The sequence below is a fragment of the Andrena cerasifolii genome, chromosome 14 (assembly GCF_050908995.1).
Source record: "Andrena cerasifolii isolate SP2316 chromosome 14, iyAndCera1_principal, whole genome shotgun sequence".
In the NCBI taxonomy this organism is placed as follows: Eukaryota; Metazoa; Arthropoda; class Insecta; order Hymenoptera; family Andrenidae; genus Andrena; species Andrena cerasifolii.
The window spans coordinates 4,723,266-4,744,977 of NC_135131.1; the positions used below are offsets into that span (position 1 = coordinate 4,723,266).

The 21,712-nt window shown below is 38.7% G+C and overlaps 1 protein-coding gene across 1 annotated transcript in view; it reads right to left on the reverse strand.

Moving 5' to 3' along the window:
• Positions 1-5,557, reverse strand: part of Machr-b (muscarinic acetylcholine receptor) — a 60,839-nt gene extending 55,282 nt beyond the window's left edge. Inside the window, exon 1 of the mRNA XM_076826996.1 lies at positions 4,766-5,557. The gene's annotated coding sequence lies outside the window, so the exon portion shown is untranslated. The remainder of the gene's footprint in view (positions 1-4,765) is intronic.
• Positions 5,558-21,712: the final 16,155 nt, after the last annotated feature.

Genomic DNA, 21,712 nt, shown 5'->3' on the forward strand with positions numbered 1-21,712 from the left:
GTTTTTTTAAATAGAGTCGAATAAAGAAAGAGTAAATGAAAATATACAATTTTTTGAAAATGTAGTCAGGACACAACAGCGTGTCACACTTGTGAGAATGCAAATCCGATTTGCTACTGTATTTAGTGCTCCCGTATTCTAGTCTGTGTAATAAAATATAAACAACGTTGCTTCCCAGGGGTAATGTATACTGAATGCTACTTGGTAAGCCCGATAAGATACTTAAACGTCGTACATGTTATATCGTCTCAAACGCAATACATAACATGCCCCGGAAAGTGCCATTTCTCTGTCAAGGGGAGGATTAGCAATAGGACTACGCATTTCTGATAAGTCATACCGCAGATTGTAATTCCATTACCCTACTTCAAATGGTATTTGTTTTACAAACTCTACCCCCTTTAGGAGTAACTGGCATCTCCTTTTCGACAAAATGAAGTTCGATATTAAAATTTCGAGACCCTTAATTGATTTATCATCTTAATATATAAAGCAGAAAGTGTTTGGGTGTTTGTTTGTCGCATAACAACTTTCGAACGATGAACTCTGGGGTCACGAAATGTGTCCCAGCTCATTATGCCTAGCTAATCCAGGTGAATGTGAATTTTCAAAAAAATAAATAAAAAAGTAAATTTTTTTATAAAATCAGAATTTAAATTTCGAGCCAAGCTGAGTAGTGAAGCTAGTTTTTCAATAAAAACAAGCAGAAATCACTGGTTTTGAAATAAAAAAAATTGATAGATTATGCTCAACGACGCAGCTCTTGTTTATTACAGTTTACATTTCCATATTGACTCCCTGGTAGTGACGAAACTGCTTTCGGTTACAGTTGCGTTGTACGTAATTAATTTTATTCTTTGCTTCGTTATGTCCGGCCTAAAATTTCAAAACTACATGGATTTCATAATACGTAACTGTACAGTATAATCAGCCCTTCAATATGCCTACTTGATACGTAACATCAGGGCCGAATTCAGATTTTTAGGATTCTTCGAGGGCCTCATTGCTTGCAAAGCGTGGAGGAGGGGATGTTAAAAAAATTTGTAATAAAATATACAATAAAATATGTAAATCTTCAAACATTGAAATTTATTCTAAATATAACTAAATAACATTTAATGATATCTAACGAAAGAGATTTACAAATAAATAATATTAAGAGATAAACATCGAAAATTTTAAAATAAACTTTTAGTGCGATTTCTAATTATATTTCAAAAGGAAAGCAGAAAATAAAATTCCATTCAATTATTCTTTTACATAAATCATAAACTTAGAACACCCTCCCCCTCCCTCCCTGATCCGGCTTTGCGTAGCATGATAAACTGTGCCACCTTCATTTGTACTATTTCTTCAGAAGACAAGCTTCCATGTCGAAATTCAATATCTACGATGCGATGAATACACGGTACCATTTGGTAAATAAATTTTTCTTAACCAACTTCAATTAATTTTTATAGTTGCAAGCTACTAGAGTTTACCACATGTTTCATGAGTTAGATAGACCATTGTAATTATGTACATTCAAGTTAGAACAATATTTACCAGGGAGCATAATGAAATTTGGGAGTGCCTGATAGACATGTCCACAGCTTTTTATTTCTTGCCTAGTTTTAAGTTCTCAATTTTCATTCCCCTTTCACAATGCAAGTGATAGCGAGCAGTTCCGCGGCATTCTGGTGTAAACGTGGGTTGATGGATAAAGAAACGGTATACAAGCAGTTATTAGCGGCTGCCACTTGCTTCGCTTCTAATCAACAGTAAAGTAAGGGTGTAATTACAAACAGTGTAAGCAACATGATAAGGCAAGGAGGGGTAGAAATAGGACAAGAGGTATGCAAGCGAGTTAGAGGGAACAGAATTAATGAAAGTGGAAGAGTTACTCTTAAATGAACACTTTTTGGAGTCCTACTCGAGCTATAAGTCCTCCTCATTTTCCATTCACGGATTTATCAAGCAATAGCGCAACATATACTTTAAAAGTAATCACTGAAAAATTCAGATTAATTTTTCATTTGTGTCGATAGAGGTGCTGATAGAGGTAAATAAAGTAATCAGTGGCAGATGATGTAATAAATATCCATTCACACATTTATCGTCATTTATTATTTTCATGTATATTAAGCCTCGTTCACATTAGCCAAGTCGTAATTCAAGGCAAGTAAAGTTGAAAGAATCACTACTTCACTTAAAGCTTGAAGGAAACCTGAAAGGATATTTCAAGTCAAGTAAGTAACAGGTTCACATTGCTAATGTAGTTTCAACTTGAAATCGTTATAACCGATATGATATCGGTCCTGAAACCGTAACCGAAATCGATATAGTCAGAAATTTCGGTTACTTAAAACAGTTATCCAGAATATCGGTTCTTCGTAACTGTTTCAAGAACCGAAACCGATACCATAACTGTTTTAAACCCCTGGTTTCAAGTTATCGACTTCAAGTCAAGTATCGAAGTCAAGTAATTTGACTAAGGTGAACGAGGCCTAAGGACACACTCGTGAATTTAAATCAGACGTGTTTCCCAGCGGACAATATATCCCAAACGTGTAAGTGCGCGTTCGTTGATTTTGTAAAGTGATCACCGTTGTACAAAACACTTGACCACCTCACTCTTACGAAAAACGTTTCCATCTATGACACGTGGTTTTATGACGCAGGCCGCAGCGTCACATTCGCCGTGGCCTTTCTGTGTGTAATCGACTCGTTTGAATTTCTCACTTGTGATGTAATCAAATTTCTTCGACTTTCACGCTGATAATAATAATAAGAACATAATAATATTCAAATAGTGAGCGAAGTATTTAGTACCTATTAAAGTTCAACGATTAAGCGTAATATAATAAAATTTACAAATTTCAATGAAATTTATTCATAATACAAATTTGTTCTCCGCAAGTATATACACGATTTTATATTAATTTTTATCCGCATTCTGTGAAATAACGATTCCAACAGTTCACTCATTGAGCGAAGGGACCATGACAGGATAATAAAAGTTTCTCCATCCATGAAGCACCGACCAATCGATATTTATCGATTGTCCTTTGAAAGCTTAGCATAGAACGCACGAAATATTATAACAGAATCCTTTTGCTTTCGCTGCCAACCAGCCTGCGCATTCCCATAGAATAAAGCTAAATTTATTGAATAAATTCTTCGACAAAAGGAAAGGTAAAAAAAGCGTTCTCGATTTTTACAATATTTTCCGCATTAGAGACTGTTTGAAACAAACAAAGTACATAATATTTATATTCCGAATTCAATTTCTTCAAAATCATTTATTCATCAATTTTTAAAACTCTTACAAAATTTTACTGTACAAAAATATTTCCCGTCATGAAATTAGCGAACACAAGCATCATTAAGGTAGTTTTGCATTCTGACGCAAAGAAGTTTTTTAATTAAATTTTTGCGTCGTAACTTTTAGGATATCAACTAATCAATGAAAAGGTGTCTTTTACAAAGTGAGAATCTTAAATATGTAAATACCTATGCAACCCTCGGTATGCTGATGATCTAAAGGTGCCGTGTGCATTGCCGTTTTGTCAATCATAATTCAGTGACAGTTTTTCTTCTCCGAAGTGAGCCAAAAAAATATTCGCGTATCACAGCCGAACGCTGCAACAGCGTTCCTTCTAACCCAGACTTGTCAGTCACGGCCTCAGTACCGCCTGGTCAAGCGGAATAAATGGTTCTGGGGTCCGTTTATGGCGGTGTTGGCACCACTGGCAATCTGAATTTTCACCTAGAGCCGCAGCATGCAGCTGGCGATTTTTGAATCTGAATAAACTCTTCATATTTTCGTGCTGCGGAAGATCTCCGCGTATCCATTCTCCCCTTTTCGCGGGGCCACAATTGAATATACATTTCGTTTAACAAAGCATGCTCGTTGGAATATATGTGTATAATTTTTTCGATAATCGATCGACGGTTTCACGCACGCATAGACGTTAAAGCAAAGCTCCGCCTCGCGCGGCGTGCTCCTGGTTTCAGCGAAAATGGGTTGCTTTAAAAATTGCGAGGCTTCAAATAGGTACTACGTTGGATTTTTTGCCACTTATATATCCAAAGGAAGCTTGAGTTTCACAGGACACAGAAAATAGTTCAATTTCTTGAAATGACTAAAAAATGACTGCACCGATATTTAAACTTTAAGGTAGCCTAAGCTTTGATATAGTCCATAGTTTCTGTTCCTGAGATCTTTTCCTGTTAAGGATACTAGACAGTAGTTTTTGTCGAAAATGAATACTTACAAAGAAATAAATTCAAACTGAGACTCGTTCTTTGACACAAAGTTCATTAACATCATAAGCTTTAAAAAAAAAACACGTTTCTTTAGTAAAAAATGTGCAAAAAGGAGTAAAAAAACAAGCCCCACTTTCAATTTATTTCTTTGTAAACAACCGAAAAAAATGCTTCATTTTCGACAAAAACCACTGTCTAGTACCCTTAAGTTCCATCGTGTTAATCTCATTTTACTAACTTTCAACTGTAATCGAACTATAAGAGATTTTAAAAAAAAAAACACGACTAGGCAATAATAAGAATACGTTCTTATTACAACCACATGTAAACTACAATACCCTAACAGAAAGTCTGAACGAAAATAAAAGAATTTAACAAAGACAGTGTTGTGGGAGGTGTGTTTGAGGAAGCCAGACTTCGTTCCCATTAAATCTCCAATTTCAGTGGAACAGGGTTTGTGACAGAAGCTATTATCGTCAGGGATCTGTAAAGAGGCAACAAGTAATCGGTAACTCACCTTGCGTGCCCTTCGAGTGGAGGACTGCGGAGAAGTAGGCCACGTAAATCCCCGGAACTTCAATTCTCGGCGTTCCACTTCGTCATGCCTGCCGGAGTTCTTAGTTCCATCTTCCTGTAGTACGAACTTCTACCGCGATCGGTACAAAGCTGTCGCACCGCAGCTTAACGATCCACCGCTAATACCGTCATGAGGAAGTTGTCGGAAAGGCAAACAATTTTTCAACCCCACAGGCCCAACGAGCTCTTCTAAACAGATACCGAATCGGTAGCGATATCATCCAGACCGAGTGCTCCCCCAACTTGTTGGATGTAGCCAACTTTTACCGGCTTCACTCCCCAATTCTTCCAGTACCGTTTACCTCGACACTTTTCCCCGCTGCTTCAAAGACTCCCCGGGCAAAATGTTATTGACGAAAAGACTCTCGAAATGTTTGCAACGGAACAGCACGCGCATCACCTAGACAGACTATTCTTCCTCATCCTGAGTAGCAGACTTGCCGCGATCTTATCTTCCCAACCTTTCTATTTTCTACCTTGCCACTTTCTCCACCGCTTCGGTAGCCGACTGACGTTACCAAGAACGCTGCCTAAACGGCCGGCTGTGAACTGCCTGCAGCGTCCACCGAGGTTTATTAGAGCGCACCCACCTGGCGGTCTTACCAGTCGCAAACAATTTCCACTGCCCTGTCTTTTCACACGCGCACCACATAACTGGCAGAAGTGCCAGGCGGAGAGGAGTCCAGGGCGAGCGGTCGGAGCGAGGCGGAATACCAGGGAGTGGAACGATGATGATGCGGAAATGTCCTTCGGGACCTAAGGAGACATGTCGATCGCGTTCGATGGAAGGACTCGAGCGGAAGCGCGCGACTTTCAACTCCGTCGCGTTCCAGCGCCTGGTCCGTATCCGGTTGGACGGCGAGTCCGTCGACGGGCACGCGGCGAGAATTCAAGTGAGCGCCGTGAGCGTCGCGGCGCTGTGCAGCGTCGCCAACCTCGTTCCAGGGGGCGCTTGCGCATCAGAGGCTAGCGCCCTTCGACGTCCGCGTTGGGGGATGAATCGTTTCTCCGTGGCGTTGTTATCAATTCACCTAGTTTTCTCCATAATCGCCTGGAACCTGTGGCGTCGGTTAAATGTGTGAATTAACAATGAGTCACTCGATTGCGACGACGCGCGACCATTGTAGAGTGATTCGAAGCAACGGTAATCCCGCCTCGGGGAGGACGACGCGTGGTAGTTGCCGTGCTCGCTTAGGGGAATATTGTAGGCGTTCTTAGTTTCTATTCGTCTAATTACATCGATGCTCTCTCAGCTCCTCGGTGTTTCTTATTTTTCGTTTACTCTGGCAGACAATTTTATTCGCTGGTTTTTACTTGTTTGTTTTTACGGATTTTACTTGATTGTCACAGGCAATTTTAACAAGTCAGGCTCAGAAACAGCTGACAGAGTTGAAACTTCTTACGTTTATATTATTATGATTTTTTTCTGTTTCTTTTTATTCAATTTTTACACTCGAATTGTACTCCTTGTAATTACGTACACGATGCAAGTCTAATAAAGGCGTAATAATAATAATAATTTTGGGCACGTGTGCAGCAGCATGAATTTTTAATAAATCACTTTATTTGACGTGTACGTACTTGTTAGAGACCCACCAGCAACTTGATTGTTAAACAGATCACGGTAGGGTAGTCGACAACCAGCATATGTCAATATGCATTTATTCACGTGTACAGGGATTCAGTGAAATGTAGGGTGAGTCACAATCTACGTGGTAAAACAGGTAAAAAATATTGTTTGGACGCAGGTGATGCACGTATATCATAATTTCTGAGTTATAGAGGAATAAAGGAAATGCTTCGGTTTAGAATGGTATATAGGTACTGAATTGCTGTAAGAGTATGTCATTTTATTTGATCAATATGAAGCAGTGAAATTGGCTATAAGTCTTGTATGCACAGCAATCACGTGTGATCAATAAAAGAATGATGTGCTGTACGTAGTATCACGAATATTCCAAAGAGATTTTTTATATATCCTAGCTGTTGTAGCAGTATTATTTGTAGTATACCTGTGCGTCATTTATTTATGCGCGAATATATTTCATCAGTACCCACAGTGATATAAGTAAAAGTACTGTAAGAATTTTCCGGATATTTTTAACATTTTTTTCATTAAATGGCAAAGGGGAAATATTTTTTAAATATTTTCATAGAGTAACCACCATGACTTTCGAAACTCACACGACTTTTATGTGATGAAAAACAGATAATAGATAACTAGACTAATTATACGAAGCCTACTTCATTATATCGAAACAGCACTGATTCTGTAGTAATTATTAATACCAGTAGTGGTATTAAACAGTAAGTAGAAACATTATTACCAACTGTAATCATAAATACTTCACTGTTTTTTTTCTGAAATGTGTGTATATATTTCAATTTTAAAATATCTGCTACGATTTACAGTTACCTGACTGTAATACAGAAAAACCTTTATCCGTTGGATGCAAATTTTTAGACTTTGGGAGTCCTTCAGAGAGTGTCTCACTGCTTAAAATTCAACATGTGTAGAAATATAGAACTACGTGTCCTTTCAATTTTTGCGCTGGACAATAATACACTTCTAAGTAGAAATAGTTACTAGCAGATGCAACAAATAACCATAAAATGTAAACGAAATGATTACACATAACATTACACATAAAAAATCAAATTTGTATCTCCCACTTTAAAGGAACACAGGTTTAATTACAATACCCATATGAACTTCAATTTCACAAGGGCTTAAAATAGTTGAAAAGATAAGATGTTGGTCTTATCCAAATTCACTCAACTGCGTTCAAAACTAAATACAAAAGGATGTCGCTGAACGAGACAGGGGAAGCCACGTATGTAACAAACACGTACATATTGTAATACGTAATTAAGTCTTAGTTATGTGCTCGCAATAAGTCGCCGAAGTGTTCAGTAGAGCCGGGCCTACGGTTTGCATGATTCGCGTTTCGCCTTATCACGGAGTTCAACTAATTGTACGAGTTTACATCGTGGCGCGGCGTGATCGTGTCGATCAGCGAACAGCTTTTGGAGATACACGACATGCTGCAAACTGTGCAGCTGCAGTAGGTCGGCGCATGCAAAGCTCTATCGGTGATCCCAATCTTCTGCTTTGACGAGAATGTGTGATCAAGTACAGTCCAAAATTAACACCGTGCCACAGGAGCTACGAGTGAAGCAACGTAGCGTCACGAACAACACAGGGACCAGTTGATTTGCCCCTTTGCTACACGTGATCCTAACGATTTGTCTTTTAAATTGGGTTAAGAAGATTATTCATTTAATCACAATGCGCGTGTCCGCTGATGCGCTCGTTTTGCCAACTATCTTCTTACTAGTTTATTATTATTGATGTTGAGAACCTGATAAGGGGAGAGGGTGCGGATTTGAAGATTTGGCGCCCCCAGGCTAACAAGTGTTTGTCACCCTTTCCGCGAAATATGCATCATGAAGTATTTTAATTTAAATCGGTCGAGTCAATTTCAAAATTAATTCAATATGGCAACTTAGGTATGAGTTGATGCTAATTCGCTGTCTGAAGAAGAAGTGAATTGTTTTTCAAGTTGTCTCAACCCTCTGTGTTTAAACCTTTCCCAATCTCTTCCGCTTAAAATTTGTCGCTCCCCAAAATTTGCAGCCTACTCACCCATTGAAACCAGAAACCATCCATTTGAGCAAGATTTTGTAACAGAAAACTGAATAACGTATTACCCATTTTCGATTGTTTATGTAGATACAGAAGAGCTTATGAGATATTTAATAAGGACTCGTCCTTAAAGTACGTAAAGCTTTTGGGAGATAGCCAATTTCTTACGTTTCCTTAAAGGTGGAGGACACAGGCAGCGTCTTACGTAATATTTTTTAACATAATTATGTATACCTTTAAAAGAATTTTAATAGCTGGGGAAATTTGCAATGTAAAAAATATTACGTAAGAAAGAGGGAGAGAGGATATAAAATCGGATATAAATTGAATATAAAATCTTATGAATTCTTATACAGGGGGAGGGAAGGGGTGAGAAATCGCCAGAAATACCCTTATGTAATTTAAGAACGACCCCTGATAATAAGGATTGTGCTCTGTCAGCTGTTGTGCGTTATTTAGTTCAGATGACACGCTGGATCAATGATGGACATCACAGTTTAGACGTGTTTTGTACGTAAAGGTGGCTGAGAGTGTGAAATATGCTAATTTAATTTAAAATGCTACTTGTTTATGTAACCAGATCATATTGCATTACTGAAAATGCAATCCACGCGAAGTATCTTCATTTAATGCTCGTTCGAACTGAAACGATGGAAGACAAATTTCAAATATAAAACATTAATATCCGAACAGGAGACGAGTGACTGAAACAAGTGTGGTTCGTGCAATTTTTTTATTCAAACATGTAAAAATGTATCGCAATTCATTTACAGTGCCCAAACATCAAGCCAATAATATGTACTCACAGTCGAACTTGCTAATTAGAATCACAGCTGCAATAGAATTTATAATAGTTTCTGTAGAAAAACACAAAGACTTCTTGGCAATGAAGAAATACTATCACGCAATCTCGTCTATCTATTTTACATCTGCTTTACACTTTCAAGCCATGTTACAGTAATTCTTTGTAGCAACTATTTTACATTTCGCGTATAAACTCCTCGATTTCGAAACGAATCGAAAATGAGGCGAAGTTATATGACGACTTTGGATCGACATATGTGAAAGCTTTAATTAGCCACATTAGTAGTACTAACCCAGACCTATTAGTAGATTCCTCCCTCGACGAATTTCTTCGATGGCACTGAGTACGAGTATCCGTCAGCTTGTTCTGCTTGGGTATTAGCAAACGGGGCACCATACGAGACACTGGGCAGTGAGATATCCGCAGCTGTAGCAGAGGTTGCATAAGATTTGCTGGGCGCAGTTGAATAACTCTGTGTATGTCCAACGGAGGATGCACCGTGATAACCAATGCTCGAGGGGGCCCCGTAAGACTTGCTCGGCAAACTAGCCGATCTGTAGGCAAGTTCGATAGAAGGTACAGCTTCGACAACGCTGCTTGGAACGCCGTAAGAGCTGCTGGGCACACTTCCAGACACCACTCTGCTGCTCGAACTTGAACTGACTGATACTGAACGTGGTATAGACAGGAAGGTAGATGGGACTACGGTCGGGGCATTACGGTACGACGCTGAGGAAACGGGAACACCGTAAGTTGGTGCTGGGGCGTTATAAGTTAATACTGGAGCAGGAACACGGTAGGAGGAGACTGACACTAGCGCAGGGGCACCATAAGTTGGTGCAGGGGCGTTATAAGTTAATACTGGAGCAGGAACACGGTAGGAGGAGACTGAAACTGGCGCAGGGGCACCATAAGTTGGTGCAGGGGCGTTATAAGTTGATACTGGAGCAGTAACACGGTAGGAGGAGACTGACACTGGCGCAGGGACACCATAAGTTGGTGCGGGAACGTTATAAGTTGTTACTGGAGCAGGAACACGGTAGGAGGAGACTGACACTGGCGCAGGGGCACCATAAGTTGGTGCGGGAACGTTATAAGTTGATACTGAAGCAGGAACACTGTAAGTGGAGACTGATACTGGAGTTGAGTGATACGTTGCAGCAGGGGCCGGGGCTGTGTATGATGGAGCAGACGCTGGGACACCATAGGTTGCGGTTGGAACGGAGGCAACTGGTGGAAGGTAGCTTGTATGAGATCCACCATTGTACCCGCTGAGTTCTACTTCTTCAGATGATTCTGAAATTGTTGCGTAACCATGACCACTGAGAACACCGCGCTTGTTATACCTTTTCGCGGTTGGGTGTGCACCAACGGTGACAACCGCGACCAAAAGCAAAGAAACCTGGAAGAAAGAAATATTTTTGGTGAAGATCCAGGTATTGATTAGCATGATGTTGGCGGTAATGATAAGGTGAATATCTTGATACAAAATGGTTGAGTTACTTCATTACTATAGTTTAAACTTGATTAAAAGTGTGCTGAAGTGTTATCAGAATTGTTCATTTTAGTTATTTGATAGTTAAATATTTCCAAACGATAGTTAATTATAAGTATTATCGATAAATGAAGTATGTAAAGTTTTTCTGCGATAAAGGTAAGTGACAAAATTTCTTTACATTCCCTGTATTAAAAAGGTAAACATATTTACTATGTAAATGAGACATATAATGACAACATTTGCACTTCTTTATTATTCCAAATTTAAATGACGAAACCGCTACTTACAACGAAGGTCCTCATGGTGTGCCGACAGAAAGATGTGGAATCGAAATGTGACTGAACCGAAAGATGCGGCGGTTTTTATACGACACCACACAACACCTTCCATTAGAAAGATAGGAAGTCCCCCAAAGTCTTCTACTGACGTAATGGACCAGGTTCTGAAGATATCCGAAACATTTTTTGGGAGTTCACCGTTTGATAAATGACAGTTCGTAATCTTCATGCGAAGTGAAACTTTGTGATCAAACAGCCGCACAGTGGGCTGGATTTAAAATTTCCCACCTTTCGGGTCTTCCTTTTAAGATATCGGAATGAAATTTACGCCTAAAAGTAGGAAAAAATTATTCCTTTCTAATGATGTATAATTTAATATCTTTTACATTTATTTATTTTTTAATATTCTTAACTTATTTGTGTTAAAAAAAAATTAATTCCGTTTATTTGGTACCTTATTTAAAGCCCTTTACAGTGATTTAAGCAAAATGTTTGGGAAACTTTTCGTTTCCAAATTATAAGGAAAATTCGAATAATAAAGAAAAGTAGGAACAAATCGGTTTGTTTAAATTAAAGACCAGACTTTTGCGATTTAGTACGTTTATGAAATTGTTTTTATAGGTGATGTAATATTATTCGATTGAAAATGAAGTTTAAAGAAATTTATTGTGATTCTACTTAGAAGGTATATAAATTTATTTATAGTCTCAAGCTCTGACACATAGTTCTTTTATACGTAAAGGAAATTAGAAGAATATGCTTGAATACATAAAGTTTGTAACATTTATCACCAACAAAATATCTGATAATCAATACTTGCATTATAAAGTTTGGTGTTACTTCAATGAAAGAAGTCGATATAAATTAATTAGCATCTCCTTCATAAGTCAGATCTTCGTGACTTTTTTTCAATATTTATACAATTTTTCATCATTAGTCGTATTGGATAAGTTGCTGAGCATATCAGTGGGCAATTCGATACATTTCAACACGATTTCGTTAATTTATTCTAAGATGAACACGACTCCCGACGAGTATTATAGTCAGTTATGCAAATCGAAAATTTAAAAATAGAAAACCCTGCGCTCTACGTAACACTTACAGTTAAGTTCGTTCTGTGTCTGGCTTTGTTATAAATAGAAAATACATAGAACCAGGAGATTTCGCTTTCACCTTTTACGTCTGAAATTTACGATGGGTCTAACATGTTTCGACTGTATAAATCTCCCTTTCACAGGTACTGATCCAGAGTGAGAGGCACTTATGTAGCTAGTAGATGTTGGGCAATGTCAAAGACGTTACTTAGGTTTATATCACATTCTGCTAAATTCGTCCGTAAATAATTCTGTCTAGAAGTGTATTAAGCTTGCAACAAACGCATAGATAAATAGAACAAGAATATTTTGCTTTTAATAAAAAAAAGTAGTTTAAATAATATCGCTGTTATATGATTAAATATAAATGTCACAGACACATTAATGCATGCAGAAATACTTCATCGCAATTTATGCAATACAGACACTCGCATTTGAGCTTTTCATAAACGAAAATGTGGAGCATCATCCAACATTCACTCCGCACACGCGGATCATTTGTAAATATGCATCTCACAAGCAGGGTAAAGTCATTTTGGAGAAGGAAGGCTGCGTTTAATTAGCTCGTTACTTAAAACGCAAACACGAGCCTCCTTATACAATTTTAAGTTTCAAGTGCTTCCTTCACAGTGCATGAAAAAACAATAGCTTCGAGCTCGCGAATGCCCATCTAACAATAAGCCCTGGGAACGTCACGAATTTGCTAATTTACGAAATGGAGTTTATGGACTAGGAAATTAAAGTAAGTTTATATTCCCAAAGTGGATAAAAATAAGTGAGGTTTATTTTAGTCTAATTGATAATTGATAATAATTTCATACTTGTAGGTATGTAAATTAATGCATGCTTTTGATGCAATTTATGATAATTTAACAAACCATGCTCTCACTGGAATTAGTGGAAAAAACTATCAGTTTCATGCTGCACTTGCATGGTACATATAACCATAGTTTATTCATTATTGGAAGAAAGTGCAACTTCTTAGAACTGTTGCGGTTCCTTTATCATAAATATTTGAATACGTTAGGAAGATTTTACTCCTAACGTAGAAGACACTTACTATTAATCTAACATTCCAAATTATGTGTAGGTATGTATATAATATTTTTTAAAATTGTTTCCATTTAATATTTTTAATTTTGAGAGCCACAATTGTTTTTAAAATTTCTTGCAGCGCAATTCTTCTAACTTTAATGTCTGTGATATTTTTTAAAATTGTTTCTACGTAATGCTTTCAATTTCGAGGCTCACAATTGTTTTTAAAAATTATTCCCGCGTACTTCTCCTAATTTTAATGTCTATAACGTTTTTAAGTGTCTACTGCGTTAGTAGTAGCTCGCATCTTTGCTACCCAAACGGCGCCTCTTCGCGATGATGGCCGATTTAATATTTCAGCAAGCTTAAGTGCAAATTATAAACATATTTTATCTTCGTAGTTTTCGCTTTATTCCTGCCTCAGTCCCTTTATGAGAAAATCGTAGTTAAATGTACCTGTGACGTACTCCACGTGTTTATTCTTTTTGAGGCAGTGCAACAAATATTTTCCGCTTCTCTGTTTGTTGATTTGGAATATCTACAGATAAATATTCATTTTCGTGCCGTTGCGTATTAAATACATTCATCGGTTACATACAGATCTTGTGAAAACGTTTCGTTATAAATTCTTGCATGCTTTATCCCTTTCAATTCGTTTAATTCATTTGGAATATTCGTGTTTCTAAGGGATATTTTAACAAGTAGAGCTCTCTGAACTTGTAATTGTGGGTAACCGTAATAGGATCGGAGACTACTTAAATAGGTTGATAGACGAAGTTTCACCGAAGTTTCTATGTGAAAAAATAAGTAAAAAATATAAAATAAATTGTTTTCACTTCAGGCTTTATATTTTGAGACTTTATATCTTATTTTCATTTATAAATCCATTCTAAACAGGCAGAGATAAATAATAGTTTATAATATTCATAAGGGATCAACATTACCTATGATATTAATGCCATTTTTAACAAAAATGAAAAAAAATTATTTTATATTTTCGACAGATTTTCCCATGTAAAATCACCCCCTCCACTGTGTTACCATCAATACTGGGACACCCTGTATAGTATTTCAAACTTCTAGATTACAAGAAAAGATCCCAAACTTATAAATTCAGAAAACCATGAAACTTTGCAAATTTATATATGTAAGTAATAAATATGCTATTCCTTCTGCTGCTTGAATCGTTTCTAAATGGCTACAATCGGTCTCGAAAAGAGTGCTGATAATTTCGACATGAACTAGATTGCACATAAAATTTTAAGTATGATAATATATTTTAAGATGACAACGGCCACGTTCTTCATTAATTACATTACAGTCTCTTCCTGAATTGTACAAAGTAACATTCATGTTCTAAAAGGAGCCTTCATTTATTTTCACATTCTTCACCAGAGGCTCTACAATTGGAATTGCAGACGATGCTTCCTGATAATCTAATAATCATCAAGTTGAAGGATTTCAATTACGCAGCAATCAACCTGTACCCCCAGTAACCACTTACAGTCACAATCTCCCCTTCAGCCGGAACTAGAGTCGCTACGAAACGCTCGAAGCTATCCAGATAAAAAACGATTCATATACCGAGCGTACCTACTGAAGCCTCTCAGCCCCGCAGTGAGAAGACACCCAGTTGCGTTTGAATAAAGGTAATATCAGAGAAAGGTTGCGCCGCACGGTCTGCAGGTGGCAGGAGCGCAGGGCTAAAGCAGGCCTTCAGAGTGGCGTCGCGACGGTAGCTGGAATGTATGGGCAGGCTGGAGCCGTCGAGGGTGGTCAACGCGAGAACGACGGCCTGAAAGGAGAATAGAGAAAGAAAGAAAGAGGAAATGGTGGAAGGCTCTCATCATCCTCCGCTAATATTTACACGCGCATATACAAAGGCCACCCTGCTCGCCAAAAGAACGATCTCGTTTGTACTCTTTGAGAAAGACGTAGGAAACTACGGAAGTCGCTTCAACGACCGCACTTCACCCCTGCTTAATACGCCACTGGATATCCATCTGCTATCATGATACACCTTCCTATAGAGAACAGAGGATCAATTAATAATAGAATATAGCGCTCCGGTCAGAAATTATACAGAAGCTTTTGTTATATAGGTACATAATATAGATATGAAGGGTAAGGGGGAAAAACGGGGAATGCTACAAAAGAGCTTTATCGAGAAAATTAAGTTTTAATAGTTTAGTGCATCAGTAAAGAAACAAGGTTCAATGAATTTAATTTTCGTATATAATTTTCTTTTTAAATAATCTCTTGCTTTACCTTGACGATAGAGGCTTGTGCTTATATGTAGAGTTTTAAGGATTAAATAGTTTTCATTAAACAAACATTATATGGACATTCTCGTATCAAAATACAATAACTTATTCTATTCTATAAGGAAACACAATCTTATTTTCCATCAAAAAGAGTAAAATGTCGGTTAAAACATCTTTTCTCGCTCTGTAATAGCTTCCAAAGAGCATCAGGGTGATAAAACTTTACAGGATAGTTGTGTGCCTTGAAGTCGAGTTACAGCAGCTATAAAAAGAAGATTCGTGCCCTTTACTCTCGCCTGCTCTATAAACCTGTAAAGTTTCACAGAAGTCTCTGTCGAATATTCCTCGAATATTCAATTTCAGTAAATATAAACCACATAGAGCTCCGTATGCTTCTACGAATTCTTTATTCTTTCGGTGTATAGAGCTCGGCCTTGAAATTCTGCCCACAAACAACAAAACAACGTGTGGGTAATATAATTTTAATAATAACTCATGCCAACCTGTGCCTCCAATAGTATCTTTAGTGCATACAAAAATTAAATAACATAATATACGCCTCTGTGAGACCTGTGATAGCTTAAATCGAGTTTGCCAATTTTCGTTTTTGATTTTGCAGCGATGACATGCGATAATCGACAGACGGTAGTATTCAGACAATAGCTCTTTACCATTAGCTAATGTAAAGGTGGACATAGCGAAAAAAAAGTCAAATATCACCCAAAGCATATCACATAAATGTAGAATATAAAACACACCATTAAATAATTTTCATGCACACTTTTCTACGTTGAATTAGTAATTCGTTTCATTTTATTATAATAGTAAGAGTTTCGAAGAAGGAACGTTATTCTTCAGGCGATCACAGTTTATTGTTCTTTCCTAAACACTCAATTTATCGCACGAATAATTTGAATTTCGCGCGGGGGCCATAGATTGCGGCAAAAGGTAAGACACCTGCCAGACGCAGGCGAACTTATCGGTCAGGCGCGGGACGTTCCCGCCGTTCTACCGGCAGAGTACAGAAACAGATCAAAGCGCTCATTACGGTGGGAAATAAAAATTAACTGAATTTATATCAGGAATTCCGTGATAAGGATAAAACCAGAAATCACAGACGAGGTATAGAATAGACCTATCAAGCAATGTATTTTTGTGTCGCCGGTTTAGGGGGTCCTAGGACCCCCTTGCCATTTTAGTGTTGCATGCAACGTTACCGGTGAAGTCTCAAAACAGATTGTAACGCTACGCGTGGTAGGAACTAGAATTAAGCACGAGTAAAACTAGTTTATGTTTTGAGAGTCAATGCCCGCGATTTACAAATGTTTCTGTTAGAGTAACAATTTAAAAATCGTCGTATGAACATATTTCGTTCAACGGAAGAGAACGGAGGAAGAAAATAAAACGATATCACACTCGTCTTTTAACCTTGCTGTCCTATTCCGGTTTATTTAACGAAAAACAAATTTATTTAACATACAAATTTATATAAACAACAACATTATTTGTGGAAGACATGCTTTCATGATGTAACGTGGAATACCTCGCAAAGGAATTGTAACTTTGTATATTTCAATAAAATGCTGAAGCAGAGAGGACTTTAAAAATTGTGAAAAACTCAACAGTTCCAGTATCTCGCTGAAATATTCCAACTTGCACTTATTCTTCCATCTTAACACTATATTCGTGTTCTGGGGTTCGGTAGGAACAATCGAACAACATTTTAAGTTACATATTTTATTCTTACATTCTACCATAGTATTGCAAGTTAAAGAAATTCTTATATACGACTAGAATATTTGACAATCGCAGCCATCGGCTCGGTTTTCACCGATTACCAGGTCTCACCGCGAGGAGGTTGCTGCGCTTGGAGACCCGTAGAGAGATAGATGGAATCAAAGTTCCATCGATCTCCCTGTACATGAAGTCTACTAAACCAAAGAGATGGATGGAAACAAAGTTCCATCGATCCCTTCGGTTTAGATATAGAATCTAGGGAACTGCCAAGCAATCACTCGATTAAAAGAAATTCAGGAAAGAAGGAAAGGCGAAGGGTAAGCATGAAACAAGTATTGGACGGCGCAGTTCCTACCACCCTGCTGTCCAAGTCGAAAGGGAAAAGCGCTCGGCGCCTCCCAGACGATTCCTGTTGCTCCGATGCGACTCGTCAGGAGCAAACACCTGACCTGACTCAAGCCGTCCAACACGGAGATTGGGTAATCGAACTGGGTGACTTACGCAGGCAGTGTACCAAAAGATGCACCCCCTACGCCCGAAACTTTTCCCTTTGGACAAGAACACCAAGGGATGAAATTGATCCACCCATACCGATTCCATGCTCAGTCACTTGCTTCCGCAAACGGAAGCAGCGGTAACCTCCTCATCGCAGATGAGGAGCCAATAAACGAACAACAAAGTTAATGATTTAGTGACTGCTTGGCAATTTTACATGGGACCTTAAATACTTCATACTATAATAAATTAGCCTAGCCTACCTTAGATGTCTTCTTTCACTGTCACTTTGCACGATCACTTTTCACTATCACTTTTCACTATCACTTTTCACTATCACTTTTCACTATCACTTTTCACTAGTTTCCCCGAGTAACGGTGAACCTGAAAAGCTGAAACAATCAACTACTATATGTTAGTAACGGTGTGGTCGGCCTGGAAAGAAATTAAGGAAAAGCTTATTGAGTTGGAGACGATCGAGATAATTTCGACCAACAGCAGAGCACGCACGAGCATGCAAAACCACCGCAGAGATAAGTACTTGAAGGAAAGAGCAGAGAATGTAGACCCATCGATGAGATGCATGACAGAGTGACAGAAGTCACAAAAAACCATCGAAGACATAGACGAGATGAAATGAATCAGGGAAAACCATCGAAGACATCGACGAGATGATATGAATCAGGGAAAACCATCGAAGACATCGACGAGATGGAATGAATCAGAGAAAACCATCGAAGACATCGACGAGATGAAATAAATCAGGAAAAACCATCGAAGACATGAAATGAATCAGGGAAAACCATCGAAGACATCGACGAGATGAAATGAATCAGAGAAAACCATCGAAGAAATTCACGAAAATGAAATAAATCATTTAAACCCATCGAAGAAATGCATCAAATAAAATAAATCATGCAAACCCATCGAAGAAATACACAAAATAGAAGGACTCGCGCAAAATTCTCGAAAGTATGCATGCAAATAGGACAGATGATGGAAAACGACCGAAGAAATCAAATTTGACATTCGCAAAACAATAAAATTTTAAATGACTTACCGAACCCCAAAATTTCATCAGCACCAAGCGAATAAACGAACCCAGGCCAGAGGGGCGAAATCCTGACCAGGTCCCCAGCAAGTGCAGCAGTTCCGAATGGTCCAGGTGGCTCGGCAGCTCCGGGGGGAGGGGGAGGAAGAACCAGGTCCCCAGGAAGTCCAGTAGATCCAGGTGGCTCGGCAGCTCCAGGGGGGAGGGGGAGGAAGAACCAGGTCCCCAGGATGTCCAGTAGATCCAGATGGCTCGGCAGCTCCAGGGGGGAGGGGGAGGAAGAACCAGGTCCCCAGGAAGTCCAGTGGATCCAGGTGGCTCGGCAGCTCCAGGGTTCCCCGAGGTCCTTCAAGTCCGGAGGACCGACGACGACTGAGTACATGAAGATCTGTGAGCTCCTTATGTAGACTTCGAGGAATGATGTCCCCCGATGAAAACAAGGTCGACGGTTAGTTACAATTGCGAAATCCAGCGAATTCTTCGGCAAAAATGGATTTTCGGCTAAAATATCCATTCCAGTGGCTATTGCTGTGACAAATAATGTTAACAACATTTACACTAACCGCCCAGTATAAATTATTATTAACTATAATCGATAGAACTCGAGATATCAAGCAATTTGTAACATTTGGCCTTGGATTTGCAAATGATTTTCTGCGCCGACTGAATTCTCTTTTATTCTCAATGTTTAATCGTTCGATACATTAATGTTAATGCTTATACATATCACGTAGTATTATTTATAATGTATAAATACGTTTTAGTTGAACTTAGTTACTAACATCGGCGAAGTATAGGCTAAAACGATAGACCTATCACCTTATGGGAATTCGCGTTCACATCACTAACACGTAGAGGCACGGTACTCTATGAAACACTTTTTGGCAGGCACAGGCACTGACTCTACAATCAAGTAACAATCAAGTAAATTCTAAGTAACGGGTATATCTGCATGGAATCCTGTTAAATTAAAAGGCCTCCCACATGGTCCAGTAATCGATGAAATTGATGCGCGAATTGAGAAATCACGAGATAATATGCACTATGCCATGCACACACTTCACTGAACCGATGAATTTCTCAGGGCTAGACAAACTTTTAAGACACTCATGCATCATGCAACTTTCTGCGAGACTTTTAAAATTAGATGTTACTGTAAATTTCAGTGTTGGCGGTAAACTAATATTAGGGGCAAACGGAATCCAATTATTATTACTTCACTGGAATGATTAAACAGTGCATTTAACTTGTGGGAATATCAGTAACAGCGTGAATTTTTAATACTTTTTTCGGCGCACGATACGTGAAAGGGTTAGCAAGGGTACGCAAAGTGCTAATAAACAATGTCATCTTGCAATTTATAGCTCGCACGGGCTTTGAAGAAATGCCATTTCTGAACGCCATCGTGTCTTGATCCACGAAATGGATTTTCGGAGAGAAACCCGCGTGAGTCGTTGACCAACCGAGCCAAAGCATACCGTAACAAAAGCCTAACCTCTTATGTCAAACTCTCTCTCTAAACAAGTCACACGTATACAAGTACGCAGCACCTTTCAGCATTTCAACACATTTCAGTGTAGTTGCTGAGTTGGACGCTGTTCATGAACAGAGGTCGCTAAATTCAGTCCTGAAATTATGGGTCGGTAACACAGATTGGGTGGCGACACGAAGTCCCATAAGGTGATAGGTCTATTCTATACGTCGTCTGTGCAGAAATTGAGTATATGTACAGACGAGGTATAGGATAGACCTATCACGCAATGTAATTTTGTGTTCCAACTTGCACTTATCCTTCTGTCTTAACAGGTAAGCTCAATAATACCGGTGAACTGTAAGGGACTGTACAACCACGGATGAGGTAAAGGAAAAATTTAATTTCTCATGTAGATTTTTGGTACGGGGTGTAAAGCAGAGAAGAGATGAAGGGTGACTTAACGTATAATGCAGATTTTTATCAGAAATCGAAGGCTCTGGGTTAGGTCTGGCTTAGGTCTGGCTTACACCTATTATATTTTCATGTCGCATGCAGCGTTACCGATTCACAATGAAAATACCTTCAAAATGCTAATAGCTGTTGAATTTTAAATTAAATACAGCGAGATTTTCAGTATTTTCTCGATATAAGTTTGACTTATTCTGAATGCTACCCTTAAGTCTGCAGTTTCTATATTTAAGATGATGCACGATGTTGGACATTGATATTTAGCTCCGCGAGAAAATTTAACAGAGTTGCAATACGAACTTCTCGCCCCCTCAAATGAGGAACGAAGTTGCAAATGGATTTTAGAGTGCTCTGACGGTTATGCCAAAGTTGCAATGTGAATTTCGATTTCCCGTGTCGCTGCAACAAAGTTGCAAACTAATTTTGGCTTCTCTAACAGCCAGAACGAAGTGCTAAGCTAAGCGTTTTGAAATTGTGTGGTAATGACCGTGTCACTGCGAGCGATGACCATCTTCTATACGTACATATGTCTTTAAAATTGTTTAACAATTTTCAACTCTACTTAGAACTAAACCCTAGCCTCCATCAGCAAACCCCATTATACATTAAACACTCTAAATATATACTTTACAAACACGCGCATGAATGCTACTTATTCATAAGTACTTCGTACCTTCCTCGTGGTAACTATGCCCGCCAAAGAAATCATTTTGTTCAAGAACATAAAGTATCGCGAAACAAACACTAACTCAATTATTATTACGCGGAACAGTGTTCTCCATAAAATACAGAAAAAAGGGAACACCACGGCGCCGGGAATCGAACCCGAGCCTCCTGCGTGCTGATCAGCAGCGTTAACCACCACAGCTACGCCGACTATCCCGTGGTCCCTTAGTCCGGGGCCCCTCTTACGGCACGGGGGTTCCTGTTTCCACAATACTCTACAGAAATTCCCCGTTATGAGTCCGTTTCTTTCCTCCCGTTGACAGTCCGGCGACTATCCCCACCATTTCTTGAAAGCCTGCGGACGAGATAGAGAGAAC